Below are 11,166 nucleotides of genomic sequence, written 5' to 3'. Positions count from 1 at the left end.
CCCCAAAAGAAGTTGAACAGGGACCTGTTGGAGAGAGTCCCAATGAGGGTCATGATGATGATCAGAGGGCTGCAGCACCTCTCCTGTGAGGAAAGGCTGAGAGGGCTGGGGTTGTTGATTCTGGAGAAAAGAAGGCTCTGGGGAGACCTTCTAGCAGCCTTCCAGTACTTAAAGAGGGCCTACAAGAAAGATGGAGAGGGACTTTTTACAAGGGCATATAGCAAGAGGACAAGGAGGAATGACTTTAAGCTGAAGGAGGGTAGATTTAGATTAGATATATGGAAGAAATTCTTTACTGTGACAGTGGTGAGATACTGGGACAAGTTACCCAGAGAAATTGTGGGTTCTCTATCTCTTTATATGTTCAAGTTGCCTGGTTGAATGGCAAGATTTCAGCAACCTGGTCTAGTGGAAGTTGTCCCTGGGAGTTGCAACTAGATGATCTTTAAGGTCCCTTCCAACCCAAACTGTTCTATAATTCTATAATTTCCTGTGAGAATACAGTTGGACTAGATGTTTGTTGTAGGTCTCTTACAACTGATCAATTCTATTTTAATACCTGAACCCCTGCGATCTAAGGCTCTCTCCCTGAAACACTTCAATTTTGCACAGACCACTTAAGAGTTTCATTTTTCCAAAGACCAGGAAAGCAGGAGTGAAGATGACTCTACAATGAAGAAATTAGAGGGAATTACTGATGAGAAGAGGGTAAAGAGGTACAATCTCCAAATCCAAACATTTGATCTAAAATATAGCTCATGTGAACAGAAAATTTGGTATGGACATAAGCCCAAATTGTTTAAGGTTACCCACAAAAATGTTTCTGGGATTATACAAAGAGAAAGATTATTAAAAAAAAAAAAAAAAAGCTTAATTCTTATCTTGACTTGGAAAGCAAGACTTAACAGAACATACCACAACAGAACACTGCTGATGTGTAAGAGCATGCAGAATGTGGATAACAGAATATAATCATCTTTCTCTGCCCAGTCTGAAGAACAGTTATTTTTCTGGCAATGCTTACGTATGTTAGAAGCATTATAGAGGAAAAAGTATTTCATAACAACTCTGTAAGAGATGTTTGCTGTAAGCAAATAGCGTAATGAAAACACTAAATTGAAAGCAGGTCCAGCAGGTAAGTGATAATATCTTCTCTGTACTTTCCCAAGGCAGAGACTGGAGTAAAGTTTCCAGTTCAGAACAGAACTTCACCAATATTGCATTAAGTGTTGCTGTAGTGAAGCAAACCTGTAATTAGATAAAAAGATTCTTTATTTTTTTTTGCTGTGATGGGTTAAGCTGTGATGGTTGGCTGCGAACCCTCACCCAGCAGTTCTGTTCCTCTCCCTACTTGACAGGACGTTTATTCCTCCCTCCTCTCTAACTGCTACACAGCATTTTACCCTTTCTTAAATATGTTTCCAAATATATAAATATATTTCTAAGCCACCAATTTGGCTGATGGGCTCAGCTGTGTGCTGTGGTAGGTCTTGTGGAGCCAGCTGGCAGCATCTGTCTGGCACGGCGCTGTCCAAGTCTCTTCCTACAGAAGCCTCCCTGCAGCTCCCCTGCTACCAAAATCTTGCCATGTAAACCCACACGCCTGTATATAAATTATTATGTAAGAAATTATTATGAATTATTATTCATAAATTATTATGAAACATCTCTTTACCATCTCAGAGAGTCATTCGATTAAAAAAAGATCTTTTCCTAGTATTTTAGACCAGACTGAACATGTTTGTCTGTAAACTAACAATGCAATTAGTTATTTACTCTAAAGGTATTGAATTCAAGTGCTAGCACTGTCTAACAATTGGGAATTGTCCTTTAAATTTCTCATCATTCAGAAAAGGTGTCTAAAACAAGCAAAATTATAAAAAATGGTCAGACTTTAATGCAGATTTATTACAAAATGCTCAAGGTATGGAAAGACTTGAGACAGGCATATGAGCTCTTGAAGACTATTACAATAAAACAAAATATAAATCATACTTTTAGCCATCACCTGATAATTATTATATTCTGTTAGTGTTACATGCATTTGGGAGTTAACTTTTCCCTTTCTTTGCAAGAAATTTATGGGAATACAGATATTTCAAAGAAAAACCTGTTTTTCAACTCTTTCATCTCTTCTTCTAAATTTGTTTTTTTCATTTTGTCATCACAGGAGTGTTTTCAGATTGCATCATTTGAATCAAAGCAAAAAATCCCCCTGAACTGACTGATGATGTATGAGATTTTAATTTGCCACTACTTATACAAATGACAGTATTTATGATACACAAACCTATATCCAACATGCAGAATATGAATGGAAATACAGATTACAAAACATGGATTACCTGAGTTTTCATAGGAGCTACTTTGTAGAAAAAAACCTTCTTTTGATGAAACTACCATTTGCATGTCGTGACCCTGAACTTGTTAGGTCTCTCTCATGTAAGCTAGTATGTGGAACATAGCCAAAATAAATTGCAAACACAAAAACCCACCCAATTTTTAACTGAGGGGACAGCACAGTTTAAAAGAGCAATTCACCTCATCCTAATTTGGGATGCCTAGATGATATTTGCATGAAAGGTGCAGGCAGTAATTAAGTAATTTTGAACTAACAGAATTTGGGTTTACGAAGTTAAAGAATATTTATATAATCCTCTATGTTATCTTGACTCTTCTTATATAAATAATGTTAAAATAAGATAGCAAACAAAGCACACCTGAATGAACTTGGAAGTGATTGATGCTTAACTTATGGCATTTACCTTCATAATAAGCTCTCTAATTTACTAAGAAGGTGTATCCTCTTTGTGGGATTACTGAGAAAGTACCATACAGTCTGGCAACTCCCATTTCACAAAGTAAATGTAAAACATATAAAGAGTCTGATGTGAACAGAAGATTAGTGTATGCTACTGAGTCACTGAGCATAAGTTAGGTAAGAGTACATGCACAGTCTACATGTGTTCTTAGGAAAAAGCTTTCTTATTTGATTATCTGGAAGAGAGCAAAATAGAGGCAAGGATACATAGTGAAAATTTAAAGAATAGAAGACTTCAGTTTCTAACTATCTACACAATCCATATCAGATATTTGCATTCAATCCAAGACTGGTATGTCAGAATAACAATTGCCTAAATATTGTCATTTGGGTTAAAAAAAAATGCACTTCATATCTTTCATTGGCACCATTCATATTCTCATTTATTATTACCCCATGAAGTGATCAAAGGCATCTCACAAAAGTTACTTTCTGTCTGGAACTGCTTCAATACAAAAATCACTAAGCAAGAGGAGTAAAAATTTGCAAAAGGAAAGCAGGACTATATTACTTGTAATGGTTTCTTGGAAAGATAAAATGCCATCACTTCAAGTGTGTCACTCCCTTTCTCCTTCTTCTCCCAGCTTTATATTGCTGAGCATGAAGCCACAGGGTCTGGAATATCCCTTTGGTCACTGGGGGTCAGCTGTCCAGGCTGTGGCTTATCCTTGTGGGATGTAGATTGTTCAGCTACTAAAACAGCAGTTGTTTTGGGTCAAGGAGGCACTTTTGCCTACGTAATCAACATGTGATGTGTTTTTGCGGGTGACTTTTTTTTGTTGGATAGGTTCTCAGTTGCTACAGCAATACATTTATAATATTGTTCATTTATTTTTCTTTAATTGCTAGGGGGGCAAGATTTTGGGGGGAGATTTTTTTGTTTTGTTTTTCTTGCCCATGTACATTAGCTAAGAACAAGATTTTCAATAAGGCACATTTACAGTGCTACAGTGTTAGAAATCTCAGTGTCAAGCAAAGAGAGAACCAGGTTTGCCATGTGTTTTTGTGGGGACTTCTCTGCTATAGGCAGGAATGAAGACATGAGATGCTATTATAATGCTTTAATGTACATAATTCAACACCTATGAGAGTAGTGAAGCCATAAATAGCAGATTAATATTTAACTTTAAAAATAGGAAATGTCTACGAACAAACCAAACAGTCAAAATAAGGAGTCACCTGGTCACTGTTTGAAGGCACCATATTAGAGGCTCAAATATGAGAACAGCATGAATCAAAACAGGCCCAAAAAAACTAGGAATGAGATTAAAAACCATCATGGCCAAACTTTGCAGTAATAGAGGCAAAATAACAGGTTTGTACAAACAAACAAAAGGAGACTTTAGAATAAATTGATAAACTGAATAGTAAACAAACTACCAGGACTGGATGGCATCCCTTACGTGTTCTAAAGAAGCTCAGGTACCAAAACTGCTAAAGTTCAACAACAGTTGAAGGACAAGCTCCCAGAGGTGGTCACCTCCTGGATTACTAATTTTTCCAGATATTTAAACAAGCTGTAGGAAAATCAGTTGACACAACAGACGGAAACAACTGATGGGTCCTGTCAAGGTTTAAAAGCAGTGAACTGTGAAGTTATACCATTTGTTAAGATCCTAGATGATGCAGGAGAACCAAAATTAAAATTAAAGAGAACTGCAAAATTAGCCTATAATGTTGAGAGGGAAAAAACAACAGATGAAAGTCAGTGACTACCAGTATAAAGCAGTGAATTCAATAAAGGAATTCCAGTGTGCTCATGCTGTCCTCCTATCTCACACTCAAGGACACACAGGAAACTCTCAGGAAAAATATCTTGAAAACAATGTGACAAGTATCAGAATAACACCAGCTAAGTGACCATGGACATTCAAAATGTTAATATAGCATTATTAAAGACATAGAGAATAAAACACAAAGTAACACTGTAATACTCTATATGCATTCATGGAGGAACCACACTTAAAAAAAAAAAATTACCTCTTATTCTGGTCAGTCCATTCCAAGAAGCATATTTTAAAACTACAAAAAAGGTCAGAATAGGATGCATTCACAAAAGTTCACCTCTAAGTTCTAGTGATGATCTATGAACCACTTATATGAACCAGTTATGGACATGGACTACTATGGCTTTCTGTCTTCCTCTGCACCATTTTTTCCACTGCTAAACATGTGTTACATGTGAAGTGCCATTGAGTGTGGGTTACACCGTTACAAGTCAATGATTTCCAGAACCAGACCCAGAACTAGATACTGGTGAAATTCACTAATGTTCTGGTAGTCTGTTCTAACCCCCCCAGCTTTAGTCTTTGTAGACTTTTTTTCTTAAAGAAACCTAAAACGGAGTAAACTCACTTTTCTGTAGGACACAGTAGGCTAGTGGGTAGAGGCACAATATCTCTTGTCATGCATCTGAAATAAAATTACTAATTTGTTAAGTAATGCTACCAGGACATCCTGGTAGCATAATAAAAAATATTTGAAACACCGAAATGAGAAGCATTAAGCTTTGGTAAGTCTTGGCTTGCTCACCATGAAAGAGAGTGTCTTGCTGAGTACTCCTGAGGGTACTCAATGATGATTCTATCCTAAAAGGCATCATAAAAGCTTCAGGCTATTCCTCAGATTTGATCTTGCATTTCTGATCTGTATTTTTGCACACGCTATGTTTTGTTTCTGTTGGCCATGGACAGACAACACTGACAACATTATATGTGAGACAGATGAATACCACAGGCTGACCAAAGCAGAAACGTCCATTCAGTCACAACTACTTGTGATTCTGAAATAAAAACTGTTCAAGATGACAGCTGAAAGCATAGTTCAACCTATTAACACATCTCTCAGAGCTAATGACACAAGATTTGGGGCTGGTATGAATGTACTATGAATGGAAATGTGTATGTGTTTAAGCATTGGAAAAAAGGAGCAGAACCAGAATGGAAGGAGCAGCTCTCCATTATGGTGAAGAACAGTTTCCAAGACACTGCTGCCAAGGACAAAGTGGAAGTGTGTTGTTCACATCCAGAAAAAAAAGGCCTGCACTCTGCCAAGATCACAGATGACTTGACAGAGGGAGACCCTGCATCCCGATACCAGAAGGATGGAAACAGATAGCACCATGTCACATATGCCATTCCTTCTCCATTACTTCATCAAGAAAACAGACTAAAGATATGTAATTTAAATGGAGGAAAAGAGAAAATGAGCAGTAATCAGATCAAAGATTTTGGAAAGCTGAAATAAGCCATATTCTGTGTCAAATGATCATATCTTACCAGTCAAAGACTACAGATATACAGATCTGTACAAAGTAGTTTGTCACCACCAATCAAGAAGAAATAAAAATTTCAAGGGGACTTGACAACAAAGTCTCTTGTCCTCTGCTTTGCACATCTACAATCCTGGCCAAACCTGGTAAAACTTTGTAACCCAAGCTTGATGCTTGAAAATATGTGGGTGTGAAAGGGCAACTGAGTAAAACTCAGGAGAGAAGGAATGAAGAGGATAAAATAAATTAATTTAGAAGTTTTGTAAATAAGAATCACTCTCCTCTCCCATAAGATCCCACATTTAATTTTATTACAAAAGTTTTCTTATGGAGGGATATGTTACTGATTACAAACTAATTGGGCAGGGCGAGGGAGGGCATGAGTTATAAAGATAATTTTTATACTTGTGATACAGAAACAGAAAGAGAAGAACAATTGTGCACATCCGTCATATTCTTTATTCACTACCTGAGCTAAACTAAACCTTCAGTTTCATTTTTGAGTTCCTTATGCTTACACTGTTTTTCTCATGCTTGAAATATGCTTCCCAGAATAAACATTTGAACTCCTGACTAAAGGAGCTAAAGAAACTAAGTAAGGCACCACTGAAGAGGACAAGACCATAGTTCACTTTGGGCCTGACTTAAAATCTGGAAAAAATCAATATTGTCTTTCGCTTCTGTTTAAGAGTTTATAAATAAAGTGCAATTTACCTTACTTACTGGCAGCTCTGACTTACATGAGAGACAAACATATAGTTAATGACTGACTATCAGGAGAAGGAAGAAATCAAGCAGTTTCATGCCCGGCTCTAGCTGTTCATATGCTACTGACCATCCACGGAATGTACAACCAGCAATATATCCATGGAAAAGTTACTTTTTATTATGAACGATGTCTACATTCTTCTTGTCCCTGTTACATATCCCCTACCTTTTGCCCTGGCCATGGTGCTGAACACAAACACGAGCTTGGGCAAATCATAGACTCAAAGAATGGGTAGGTTGAAGAGACCTTAAAGATTACCTAGTTCCAATCCCCCTGCTGTGGGCAGGGCCACCTTTTACTAGATCAGGTTATTCAGAGCCTCATCCAGCCTGGTCTTAAACACCTCCAGGGATGGGGTATCCACAACTTCTCTGAGCAACCTGTTCCAGTGACTCACCACACTCACAGTAAAGAAAGTGAAAAAGTTCCATTTTCTGAGGAACTTTTTTCACTTCTTGTACAAAGTCCACTACAGCCTATACTGACAGGCTGCTATAAGGTGTGTGCAGTACAGTCTGACTGGCTTGAGAATTCAGAGACTAGATGAATACCCTCCAGAAAGAATGTTTACTCAGAAATCCATTTTTCCAAACTATCTTTTTGGTTTTCAAACCACCAAGATTTTTGGGGTTTGGGGTGGTGGTGGCTTTTTTTTCCCCAGGTGTATGTTTTAAGAGTCCATCTCACTATCTTTGAAAAAGAATCATGAGAAAAAAACAGTACCAGTTCTTTCAAACATCTCACTGCTCTGTTTGTACACTACTAAGCAGACACATACTCTGTTCCCTCTGCTTCCTCTCCTAGTCCTGACTCCTTCCTCCACTTCTGACTCTTCCCATGTTACATGAAAAATCAAAAGTGCATTGATATACTCCTAACACGTAATCAACATCTTCCCTAAAGTAGGATAGGATTTTGTGTCTATGGTTAGTACAGTGATTTCTGTTAGTACAATGATTGCTCCTCAGTTGTAGACACTGTTCAGTGCAGAAATAAAAATCTGAATTCCTCTTTGGGATTTTCAGAAAAAGTGTATTTTTTAGGAAGGGGAAAATACAGCAGTATTCACCACTTTCTGCCAAGATTGGACTTGTGAAATAAAAGCCCCAGTTTGCCCACAATTAGAAGACTCACTAATCCTCTCTCTCTGAAGGCTTGACTGCTTATTACTATCTCTTCCTATCAGTTTTGCAGTGAACTGTTATGTAATACATGGGTACTTGGTAGACTTCTTCCACAGGGTTCATTTCTTAGGCAAGACTTGTTCTCTTACCTCTATTTACCTACTTTATTTAAATGCATCCTTTTTACAAACTAAACTGCTTCTGTACACAGTAGTTTTATAGACATTAGTGTTAGTTCCTTCTTACATCATAGAAGTTATTTCAAACTATTGAAAAAAAAAGAACTGGAAAAAAAAGCCACATTAAGAAAGAGTGAATATCAAGTATATTTTGGGTTTTCCTGTCAAAGAGTACAAATTAATGTGATTGAAAGATAATCCCTAATTTATTTGAATGCAGAGGCACACAGTTCTTTTTATTGTCTCTGCTCTTTGCAGATACGCTTGCTTTCTGGAGTATACTTTTTATTTTCTTAAATCTAGCTGTAAATTACTCAAATGATGGCAATTCCACGTGCTTCCACTGCATAGTCTCCTGCTCTTATTTTTTAACTCCAGAGATAATTTGTATTCCACTTCTCGACATCTACAGGCTTTGACTAAGTGTGAGTAAGTGTTAAATTTCCCCTGGTAACTATCTACAATTGTAATTTTTCCTTATTCATGAGTTAATCATGGTGGTACAATGAACAGTTATGCCCCTCTTAAATGTGTGGCCATCTTTAGTGTGTAATAAACATACACATTTTGACACTAGCAAAACTAACATATACTGTCAATGCCTGCACTGCAATAGATTGTTGGGGACAATCTAATATTCTCCATCTAAAAGAGAAGGAAATATGTTGATGACTGAACTACAACAGGAAAATTATTATTAGCAAAAAACCACCCCCATATATTACATATAGAGTGACCCTCCCTTCACATTTGGGACCATTAGTACCAGATGTCTGCTAGCACTTTACCTGACCTCAGTTTTTTAAAGCAACAAGTGAGTGAAAAGCAGAGGTTAAGAGATAATAAATAATATTATGTCATTACAGTTTAGTCTTTTCCTTTTATATGCCATCTTAAACTCACACTAAAGTCACCACACACCCAGTTTGAAAAGCAACCTTCACAAATACAGCAACTTTTCTAGTGATCACACACAAAATTATGAATGACTGGAAAAGGGTAAAAGATAAATACTGAGAAAGGCTGCACATGAGAAGCAAAAGCATGAAGTCTGAAAGAGGTATCATGATTTGCATAGTACTGTACATTTTAGACCATGGGATTTAGAGCATTTTTATATCTTGGCCAAAAATTGAAAATCAACTGAGGTAATGGTATTCGCGTTAAATCACTAGAGCTTTAGCAGCACACATATGAAAGTACTGCTTTCTTTCTAGCCTCTGTTTGCAGGCATTCATCTGACTCAAATTATAATCAAAGGCATCAATAATTCACATATTTTTCATTAGTGCCAGTGGTCACTCTGCATCAGCAAAGCTGTGATGAGACAGGATGGAGAAGCACAAAATGGCACTGACTGTGGCATATCAATATATTGGTAATATTAAATGCTTTATACCCCCAGGTCTAGATTATTCTATCCCTAAAGTACTGAAGTATTTTTTGAAATAAATAATGCTTACTCCACACCACGTTTCAGTGCATACATTTATTTTCAGAACAGTGAAAATTAGAAAATAATTATCAGCTCTGTGCACTGAGTGTTCTTTCAACCTCACAAATACAGCCCGCTGCTTGTGCAACTATCTCACCAAACACCGTAAGTCTATCCTAAACAAAGAATTTCTGCCTTTCAGAACTGTATTGTAACAAGCTGCACTAACATTCAGCTCAAGGGAATGATATTTCATTCATCACAACACAGATATGCCCTTTCAGTTTATTGCACATAACAAGCTCATTTTTCATTAACTGGATTCTCAATCAAAAGATAAGGCCATTAATAGTCATTGCTCCTTGTGGAGAAAAGGATCTCTAAAATTGAATCACTTTGGTACAGAGAAAACTCAGACCAGCTTTGGGGATGAACAGTGAAGAGAAGCTGATGGTTTTGAAGTAGTTTTAAATTCTCAAAACATGGTAGTAATCCTGAGATTCTGCAGATGAAAACTCTTTTTACAACAGAGAAAGAACAGCACCTTCATTAAGGTAGCTGCCTGGCTCAAGATAAACACCCAGTAAGAACACTCATTATTTAATCTCCACCCAGTTTCCAAAAGGAACAAGCAATACATGTTACAGGAGGAGCTGAAGAATTAACAACAGCTGCTTGCCACAGCTGATAAAAAAATAGGGTATGAGAGTGCATATATGTGGAGTTTGCACCCATCTTTATGTCTGTGATGACTTATGGCAAGTTCCTGGTTCAAGGAAAGGAAGTTCCGGTTTTGTAAACAAATGTCCTGCTTAAAACCGTATGAATATCGGATTCTACTAACCATTTCCTAAAGAAGTTAGCCTCTTCCTGTAACATATAAAGACAGTCCTCATACATGACTACATGTCATGCTTGTATGCAGCAGAGCAGATCAACGAATTTTGACTGTGACCACAGGTAAAATGTCACACATTCTGTTGCACGGCGTATTTTGTTACGCCATCATACTGACATGGAGTGACTGTTAAGGCATCTGGATTGTACACTGGGCTACAAACACAACACAGAGGAACAAGGAACAAACTCCTGTCAAAAGCTGAAGCACGTAGCCTAGCTTTGCTAGCATTGGAGTGAGATGTAAGATAAAATACAGGGAAATATGTAACGTGATTTAACTGTCATTCACTCATGTTAAGACATTTTGGTTGGTTCTCACAAGAGTTTTCCTTTACAGAGGATTAATATGGGGAATCTGCTGAATTTGTTGTTCTCAACCTCACTGATGTTACTGCAATAAATATTACCACTGCTAACTGTTGGTAAGAACTGGTTTACATACACATTAGACTTCACATTAAGGTCACACATCCTTCAGTAAATTAACAGTAAATGTCTCTCAAAGTTTAAACTTTGTTTGATTGGGTAAGCAAACTGAGAAAACCTGAGTGAAAGGCACTAATCCAAAACAGCTGTACCTCCAGCTGGGTCACTGACAAAATAAGAGTAAATATAAAGTAACCACCAGAAAATAGGAGTATTGGCTATACCAGGATTTCAATTGCAG

The sequence above is a fragment of the Manacus candei genome, unplaced genomic scaffold (assembly GCF_025592945.1).
Source record: "Manacus candei isolate 608988 ecotype Guabito, Panama unplaced genomic scaffold, ASM2559294v1 h1tg000060l, whole genome shotgun sequence".
NCBI lineage: Eukaryota > Metazoa > Chordata > Aves > Passeriformes > Pipridae > Manacus > Manacus candei.
The sequence above is the reverse complement of the archived record's forward strand: the minus strand, read 5'-3'. Positions refer to the sequence as shown.